The following is a 10474-nucleotide window of genomic DNA, read 5'->3' as shown; positions in this document are numbered from 1 at the left end:
CCAAAGTCACGAGAATTATTAACTCTTCAAGGATATAAGATAGACTGGTGGTCTTATTCGCAAGTGCACTCCAGGTATAAAAAAGATTTACATAGTGAAGGAATCTACCGTAAAAGACAAGAATTGGATAAGATCTTATTAGAAGGAGGGAAAGGGATATTATCTAAATGTTATGCATATTTATTGTCTCTGCAGATAGGACAGGATGTAGTGAAGGATTGTATGATAGCATGGGGGCGAAATTTTGGATATCCCCTTGACTTCCAGCAATGGGAACAGATTTGGTTGAAAAATATGAAATTAACCATGGCCTCCTCATATACAGAAAACATATATAAAATGATCTACCGGTGGCATCTACCCCTGGCGAGATTAGCTAAAATGTTTCCCGGGACATCTGCCTGCTGTTGGAAGTGTGGTTACAGCAATGGAACCTATTTTCACCAATGGTGGACCTGCCCGCAGGCGGTTAAATATTGGAAAAAAATACGGCAATGGATTTTGGAAATTACACAGATTAATTTGGAATTAAGACCTGAGATTTTCCTATTGGGGGCAAAACCTTTGAATGTTAAATCAGATATATGGTTCTTGTTGATTCACATTATCACTGCAGCAAGATTAGCGTAAGCGCAGGAGTGGAAAAATCAATACTTACCGATAGATTTGAAAATAATATATAAAATTAATGAGTGTGCGGAATCAGATAGACTAACTAGATTGATCAATGGTAAAAAAGATTCAGAATTTTATAACAGTTGGAAAGTATGGTACGATTGGGTCCAGAAAAGGTGGGATAGAATAGACATATGATGATGTATATATATGATGGCAAATATGTATGTATAAAGGAATGATTTTATACTTATGGACAATGTAATCATATTATACCATGGTGGCAGGATTGTATATTTTATTTGTGTATTAGTGTATAGAATATATTAATAAAAATTATATATATAAAAAAGAGAAAGAAAAACAAAAAATCCAAGAAGAAACCAGCATGGCTGCACAAAGATCTCTCTGACAAATTGAAAGACAAAAAGGACAAGTACAAAAAATGGAAAGAGGGACACACAACTAAGGCAGAATATCAGCAGATAGCCAGAATCTGCAAAGATGAAGTCAGGAAAGCAAAGGTTCAGAATGAACAAAGACTTGCAACAAAAGTCAAAGATAATAATAAAAAAGTTTAATCCAACATATAAATAACAAGAAAAAAAATCAAGGAAACAGTCGGTCCACTAAAGAGAGAAGATGGCAAGGAAGTAACAGGCAACAGAGAGAAAGCAGAGCTGCATAACTCATTCTTTGCATCGATCTTCATGCAAAAAGAAACTATAGCCCAACCTACCAAAAACATAACTGTAAAAGACAGACTAAAAAAAAAGTCAAAATAAGCAACAACAACAAAAAAATAGTAAGAGAACACCTGATCTTGATGAATACAAATCACCTGGACCTGGCGGATTACATCCCAGAGTTCTAAAGGAGCTGGCAGATGTCATCTCAGAACTACTGTACCACATCTTTCAAAAATCCTGGAGCACCAGGGAACTATCAGAGGACTGGAAAAGAGTGGATGTGGTTCCCATCTTCAAAAAAAAAAAGGGGGGGGCAGGAAAACAGACCCAGGAAACTACAGACCAATCAGCCTAACATCAATACCCAGGAAGATACTGGAAAAGATAATTAAAAAAAAAATAGATCTGCAAACAGCATGGGTTTGTTAAAAACAGATCATGCCAAACCAATCTTATTTCATTCTTCAACATAGTGATTAAATTAGTAGACCAGTGAAATACTGTGGACATAGTATACTTAGATTTCAGCACGGAATTCGACAAAGTAGACCACACCCTACTTCTTGATAAGCTAGAAAAAAATGGATTAGATAGCATCACCACCAGATGGATATATAACTGGCTGACAAACTGTACTCAAAGAGTAGTCCTTAATGGGTCTATATCAGTGATTTCCAACCTTTTTTTTTTTTTTTGGCTATGCCCCACCTAACCATCTCTAAAATCCTGATGCCTGAGATTCGACTGGAAGCATCGTGGCGAGACAGTCAGGGAATTAGTGGGCTCCGGTGGGCTCTGTGAAAACCTGGACTGACAAGCCACTGCCGAGAGGTCTTTGGACCGGACTGTCTCATAGGGACAGGGAAGAAGGAGAGGCACCTCAGAATACCAAGAGGAACAGGCAAGTTCCTCAAAGGTCAGAGGAAACCCTCTCTGACTTGGCAGTGGGGGTGGCGGCCATTGTGGCCGCCAAGAAGCTGGGCCAATCGGGCTAAGCATTGAGCAGGAGTGGTGACCTGAATGGAGTTTTGAGCCGGGTGAGTGACAGCCAACTCATAGGCAAAAAAAGAAAAAGGTTTTTAAATCTGAAAGAGCCCCAGCAGAATAACAGCAGCTAATGGGCATGGGAGAAAGGAAGGAAGAAGATTAAAATGGAAACTTAAATTGACAAAACCCAAAAAAAAAATTGATTTTTGGATAAAAATATTTTGAGAACTTTAAAAATTAGAAGAAATAAAACCCCATAACAGTGTAAAGGATTGGAAAGAAAGTAAGCAGATCCTTTTTTGAATGTTGGAGAAAAATTAAAGAGAAATTTGAAATTAAGCCCTGTAATAGAAGTTTTGTATCAAAAAAAAAAAGAGGGGGAAAACGGACTGTGTAATTTGGATTGGACTTTAAAACTGATTTGGCATATATAAAGGTAAAAAGAAGAGGAAATTTTTTTTAGCAAAGACCGTTAACGTGGATTGAAAACAAAATGGATACTTTTTCAGGCTGCTGATTGGAATTGTGGATTGTAGAGAGACATCTACAGGAGAAATAAAATCATTACAACACTGAACTTTTGCTTTGGAAAAAACCTTGAACTTTGATGGTGATAACAGCCGTGAGAATTTCTAAGGAGGATTTGTTTGTCTGTAAGCGGCTTGATTATTAAAAAAAGCAGCTTGATTATTTAAAAAAGAGGAATACAACGAAACTTTAAATTGGAACAATATTAATCCGGAAAGAATAAAATGGCGCAGGAAATTAGAGAAATGATGAAAATGATGTATTTGTCACTGAAAATGGAAGTAAGGAAAATAATTACAACGATGCATGGAGAACCGAAACCAGATGATCCAAAAATTGTGTTAGAGGATACTCAAGCTGACAAGGAAATAATGAATGAGAAGCAAGTCACAGAGATTGAAAATAAAGAAGAAGACAAAGACAACGAAATTGACTATGGAAAACTAAATGATTGTGTGGATAGTAATAATAAAAAAGGAGAATTTTAAAGATTAGATTGAGATTAACAATGGAAAAAATAGAAAAGGTAGAAAGAGACAAAGAGGGAAAAAGGATGGAATAGAAAGAATATAAAAAATTTAAATGATTACACTGGGGTTAACAGTGGGAAAACAAGAAAGAGGGAAAAGGGATGGAAAAGAACGGGAAATACAGAGCAAAATAGAAGAGTCCAGGATTTTAAAATACAAAATGATTACACTGGGATTAACCATGAAGAAATAAGAAAAAGGGAAAAGAGATGGAAAATAATGGGAAATACAGGGCAAAACAGGAGAGTTCAGGATTTTAAAACACAAAAGAAAAGAAGGGGAAAGAAAAATAAAAAAATAGAAATAGAAAGGGGGAAAGGGAGGAAGAAATGAAAGAGGAATATGTTACATATAATTAGAATTGAAATAAGAATTGATGAATTGAAATAATTTTTAGAAATATGTAATAGTTTGAATATTTTTAACTAAAATTATAGAAATTGTAACAATTGGAATATTCTTAATTGCATTGTTTGAATTTATATAAAGTTTTAGAAATATATATAAGTTTAATAAATCAGAGGATAACAGCTAGAATATTTTCAAATTTAATTAGGGAAATTGTAACAATTGGAATATTTTTAATTGTATATCTGGAACCTAATCAAAAAAGGAAAAATTGAAATGATATTGTATTATGAACTAATTAGATCGTGGTGAAAGCAGAAATGATTAAGATGTTATTTGAAGAGGTATAAATACATATGTTTGATAAAATAATGGAAAACTAGAGATAAGATTCAAGGAATTATATGGTAGAAACTATTATTATTATATAAAGAGAAAAGATGGCTATATAATTAACTAATTTTTATTAAATGTTGGATTGTATTATTTGGAATAAGATTTAAGGAATGTATGGTATAAAACAATTGGGTCTACTATTTTTATAAGAAATGAATAATTGTAACACCACTTAATTAATTGATTTGTATTAAGATGTTAGATATTGAAACAGCTGACAATGGAAAACATTAGTGATTATATTAAAGGAATATAAGGGAATACTAGGAATTATATTTGTGAGATTTTAAATTTAAGGGGTTTAATATAGAAATGAAGGGAAAAATTGAATTTGGTTAAGATTAGAGGTTAGGATGAAGGGTAATATTGATTTTAAAAAAATAGAGAGAATAAATATTATTGCAAAAAGGGAATATATAAATTGTAAATTTAGTTGAAATGACTAAAAATTGTTTAAATTTGTGAACCGGCAAATACTCTGTTCAGAAAAAATACATTGTGTGTTCGTTTGTTTGTCTGTGTAAAAAATAAAAAAAACTTTAAAAAATAAAAATAAAATCCTGATGCCGCCCCTCCCCATGACATAATTTTTACTATTCAAAAAGTGAATTCCTACTCATGCAGAGGAAGCGTAAAAGGCCATTAACTTGGTTTAAACAAGGTTCCAAAGAACATGGCATCCATGAAAGAGAAAAATAAAAGAACAAAAGACAGTAGAAGTACTGAGGATCTTAAAAAATAATAGTATGAAGGGATATGAAAAAACAGCAAACCAAGTTTCAAAACATATAATAAACTGAAATGCATAAATATAAAATAATTTTAATGAAAGCTTTTTCTGTAATACTTTGATCATATTAATTACTATACATATTAAAATAAAGGTATCTAACAAATTCAAAATACGATTTGAGCTCACCTCAAGATCATATTTACAATGCAATCCTATGCATGTCTACTCAAAAGTAAGTACCATTGTCTTCAATAGAGCTTACTCCCGGGAAAATGTTGTAGGATTACAGCTTTAGTCTACTTAAATTAGTGAGATCCTTGTGCTTAATACCTGCTGCAGAGATTTTATATTAGGCTCCAATTTAGTCAGCTTCATTCTCAAGTCTCCTGATTCAGTGATATCCAGTCAATTTCTTTTCTTCACTAGCAAATCATTTACAGCACTAAAGCCAACATTCAGCTAAATATGAATATGGGAATGGTACAGCAGTTTTCTTGCAAAGTAGATTGAATTTGGGTATTTAGTTTCTGTCTCATCACAAAGCCATGCCTTTTATGCATAGGGTTTGTGACTAAAAGAAATAAATGTGAGAAAAACTTATGAAATGATGCTAATTATTAAAAGAAATAACTATTAAAAGAAGATGGCGTAGAAAGAGGGAAATTTAAAAAACATTCTTAGCTTAATTTATGAATAATAAGATTGTCATGAATGAAATGGGGGATGTAACCTATGATCCCCCTACTTGCCCACTCGGTTTGAACCTGCAGCTTAGTGGGGAAATGCTTTGGTAGTTCAGTAGGTGGAGGTGAATCACACAAGCCTGACAAAGCCTACGCATGCGTGGCCCAGCCCCAGATTGCTCTGAGGAAAAGTCTTGTAAAACACGCCCTGGGAAAACACAGACTAAAAATAACTGTAAATCTAACAATTTCTTACTTAAACTTGGGTCCTGGTTCTGTATCCTCACTGCTGGGCTTCCCCAAGCAGTCATCCACTCTGTCTCCCCACAGAGCAGCTCTCCCTGCAACCACCCAGCAGCAAAGCCCACAGGAAAGAGAGAGAGAGAAACTCTGCCAGTCCCATGGATCCTTAGTGGAAACACATCTGATTGGCTGGCAGTTGTTCCCTCCTCCCCCCAGCTGGGATATCCTTTTCAGACCAGGCCCTAGGAAATGCACTTTAACAAAGACAACAATAGCTGTCAACAACACAGCTGTTTCATCACAAATATATAAGAACAATTGGCGGGCTTTCAAAAATCCAGTTAATAGCTCAGTTTCGAATTGCCCCCATTAAAAATTAAATTTCCCCCCTGTGGCACATGGGCCCCACATTGGGAACCACTGGTCTACATCTACATGGAGGGAAGTAAGCAGTAGGGTACCACAAGGTTCTGTCTTAGGCCCGGTACTCTTCAATATCTTCATAAATGATTTAGATGAGAGAATAGAAGGGGAACTTACCAAATTTGCAGATAATACTAAAATGGCAGGAGTATCTAACACCCTAGGAGATAGGCTCAAGATTCAGATGGATCTTGACAGACTTGAACACTGGGCCCTATCTAACAAAATGGAATTCAATGTAGAGAAAAGTAAAGTCTTACACTTAGGCAAGAAAAACCAAAAGTACACATACAGACTGGGTGAAACCAGGCTTAATAGCAGTAATTGTGAGAGGGATCTTGGCGTCTTAGTGGCCAACCAGTTAAATATGAGCCAGAAGTGTGCGGCAGCAGCCAAAAATGTCAATGCAATTCTAAATTGCATTAACAGAGGGATTGAATCAAGATCAAGTTTGGTAGTAATACCACTCTATAAAGCCTTAGTAAGACCACACCTAGAATACTGCATCCAGTTTTGGTCACCACACTATAAAAAAGACTTTAGAAAAGTGCAGAGAAGAGCAACCAGGATGATTATGGGGCTAGAGACTAAAACATATGAAGAACGATTACAGGAACTGGGCATGGCTAGTCTAGTGAAGAGAAGGACCGGGGAGACATGATAGCAGTGTTACAATATTTGAGGGACTGCCACAGAGAGGAAGGGGTCAAGCTATTTTCCAAGGCACCTGAAGGCCAGACAAGGAATAATGGATAGAAACTGATCAAGGAGAGATTGAACCTAGAAATAAGGAGAAAGTTTCTGACAGTGAGAACAATCAACCAATGGAACAGCTTGCCTTCAGAAGCTCTGGGAGCTTCATCACTGGCAGTTTTCAAGAAAAGACTGGACTGCCATTTGTTAGAAATGCTGTAGGATCTCCTGCTTGGGCAGGGGGTTGGACTAGATGACCTACAAGGTCCCTTCCAACTCTGTTAATCTGTAATCTGTAAAATATGGCATTAGAAAAGACTAAATGTGCTGAACTCTTTCAACATGGAAGTTTCTCTGGCTTTGAATAAAAGACCATTTGAATAAAAGACCATTCTCTAAAAAGGGATATATGTATTTCTTTCACTTCTGTCTTCAAAAGAATTCAGAACAGTGCATATGGAACAGATGATGGTAATCTCCTGTCTTGGTAGTTTACAAATTTAGACTTGTCTAGTCTCCTAAGATTATATGGAGCACACTTCCTGTCTCTAGTCCTAAATAGCTGATTGCAAGTTCCCTGACCTTTTGAAATGACAATTCACGTGGAGCTTTATGGCTGCATTTATTTTACGAGTGAGCAATTTGGAAGGAAAGGTACTTACCTTCTGATAAGATGCTGCAAAATTGTAACGGAAGATCATTCCAGATATTACAATATTTGATGATTTGGCTACATGTGTATATGTTTCAGTTTGGCTCATTTTATTCTACACTGATGCAGCAAAGGGAGTCTTTGTTTTAAAAAAAAATAGCTATTAAAGCCTTGATCTTGGTAACTATGATTTTTTCTATTCTTATTAAATTTGTTTTAGAATAATTATCTGCAGTAGCTATGTTACATAGGCTTCAGCCATAAGTTTGGTTTGTTCTATAGCATCTATGTCTGCTACTTATTGCTTTAATAAATAACATGAGATCTAAGTAGAAATTTAATGTAACTTAATGAATATTGATAAAAGTCAAGCTCAGTGTTGATATCTTCATGATCCATGATTACTGAAGCAGTTTTTACTGCTTTCTTCCATGAATCTGTGAGATTCTGATATTGTTGACCTTCAATTCCCAACATTCCTTTAGGAAGCATGATTTACTGTGAGATGTGCTATATGTTGTGGTTCCATAACATCTGGAGGACCAGTTTGTTTACACAATGTGCTTATAATTTGATTTGAAAAAATACCAAGCAACCATTCTTTAGCATTTAGGTATTGCTTTGTTATAGCTTTTGTAAGAGTCAGTTTGATCTAGTGGATAAGACACCAAGCTAGAAGACCATGAGTTCATGCCCCTCTTAGCCATGAAAGCCAACTCAGTGACTCTAGGGTACTCTCTCTCAGCCCAACCCAGCTCACAGGGTTGTTGTTGTGGGGAAAATCGGAGAAGGATACTAGGCATGTTCGCCATCTTGAGTTATTTGTAAAAATAATAAAGCAGGATAGAAGTAATAAAATAAAATAAAAGCCAAATATTTACTTGTTTTAATGTTTTAGTAATCCACTTAATCAGAAACCAGAATGTAGAGGGAGACAGCATTCAAAAAAATAGGGATGATGCTAGGACAAAAGCTAAATTTTATTTTATTTATATTTAAATTAATTTTAATTTACATTTAGTATAATTGTTCTGTCATTCCATATTTATGATTTTTTTTTCCTGTTACATCCAAAATTATAATATGATAACTATTTTTGGAAGTCTTGTCAGTGCTTTTCCCATGGCTGATCTCCCCATGGGGAATCAAACTGAGAATAAGACAAGCTTTAAGCCAGCTATTTTCCATCATGTTTCATCCTTTTTGATTATAATACATGCCAGATGTTAAAAATGTTTTCACCATTGCAAAATCTGGAATTTCTATTTGTTTTGCGTCTATTAATATCAAAACATTTAAACTGTATTACTTATATCATCTGGAAGTATAATGTGGCAGAAGAAGAAAAATGGTTGAGATTTTAGCATTGATCACTTACATCATTACTATAGTCTATCTTTGAAAATGTAAGGAAAACGTGGAGATTCCTTTTACATTTGTTCACCATAACAAAACATGTATAGAGCACAATATGACTTATCTTGACAACATTGATACATGGGCTAAAAACATTCTTATAAAAACTTTATGACATTTGAGTGCTTTACTCTCCCCACACTCTACCCCACATATGTAAAATGCATACACCTGTAAATATAATGAAGCTTACATTTATTGAAATGGCACCACTTTTCACATTCAAATTATATACACTATACTTTTGCATTCAGATGGGGGCAAAGTAGTGAGACAAACCCCAGTAAGCTTAATTCTCTTTACACCTTTTAAAAAGCACCATGGATTAATACTGCCTGAAAAATCAGTGTGAACATCCAAGTTGATAAAGTTCTTGAAAATGAACAGGTCAAGATCCTGTGGAACTTTTGGATCCAAACAGACAGACATATGGCCCACAATATACCTGACATCACTATTGTGGAAAAGAAAAAAAGTCTGGTTCATTGATATTACAATACCAATAATGCACAAATTAAAGAGAAACAACTAGAAAAAATGAGTTATTGTGATTTGCAAATTGAAGTTGAGTGATTGTGGAGGAAGAAATCAATGGTTGTACCAATAATAATAGGAGTCCTTGGAGCAATACCCACAGGATTGCCTAGATACATAGGAATTTTGAACTTATTAGACCTGAATATTTTGACTTTGCAAAAAACCACCCTACTCAGAATTGCCTGTATACACAGACGTTACCTTAACAGCTCTTAGGTACATGGTTAGGACTTGAACTGTTTTTATCAGTCCCAGACTGTGAATTGAACTGAAGACATCATCATCAGCAGCAGCAGCAGCAGCAGCAGCAGCAGCATCATGCTCTTCCATTTAGTTACATGACTCTAAACATGTTTCAACATGTTTCTTTTGAAGAAATTGTGCTTTTCCTTTAGCAAACTGGCTTACTTTTCTTTAATACAGAAAGCAAAGAACCAGGAATGTATGTTCTTAAGCTTGAATATGGATAAATGGAGATTCTATTATTTTATCAATAGAAACTGAGAGACTGTAAAAATCTAACATATCAGTCCAAGGGAGAAGAATAATCTCATGCTGTACACATTTATCTGTTAACTGAATGCAAGTGCATGGCATTGTTCTGCCTTGGCCTTTAGAGTTCTTCAGTTTGTCCTGAAACTCCTAGGAAGGTCCTAAAGTGACCTTCCACTTTAAAAAAGAGAACTCAAATATCAATGGTGTACTAGAAGTGGGGAAGATAAGAAGAAAGGTTCAAAAGGGAGTAAAAAGCTGGCTTTGCACTGAATCCTGTGCTTGTTTTTTGTATATCACAGATAACCCAGTGAGGGACAGGCTCATTCCAGCAATAAATAAAAGTCCAAAGCTTTATATATATTTATAGGGTTGTGGAACATCTTAGCTTACGTAGGTAAAACCTGGCTAGAAAGAATATGCATATATAAAATAGTTTCTCTAAAATTATTTTCTTTCATTAAGCCCCCTGCCTTTATTTGGCTTTAGAACAGTATTTCTCAACCTTG

This window comes from Pituophis catenifer, unplaced genomic scaffold (genome assembly GCF_029215685.1).
Source record: "Pituophis catenifer annectens isolate HBS135680 unplaced genomic scaffold, rPitCat1.0.hap2 SCAF_4, whole genome shotgun sequence".
Taxonomy (NCBI): Eukaryota; Metazoa; Chordata; class Lepidosauria; order Squamata; family Colubridae; genus Pituophis; species Pituophis catenifer.
This window is presented reverse-complemented; position numbering follows the sequence as displayed.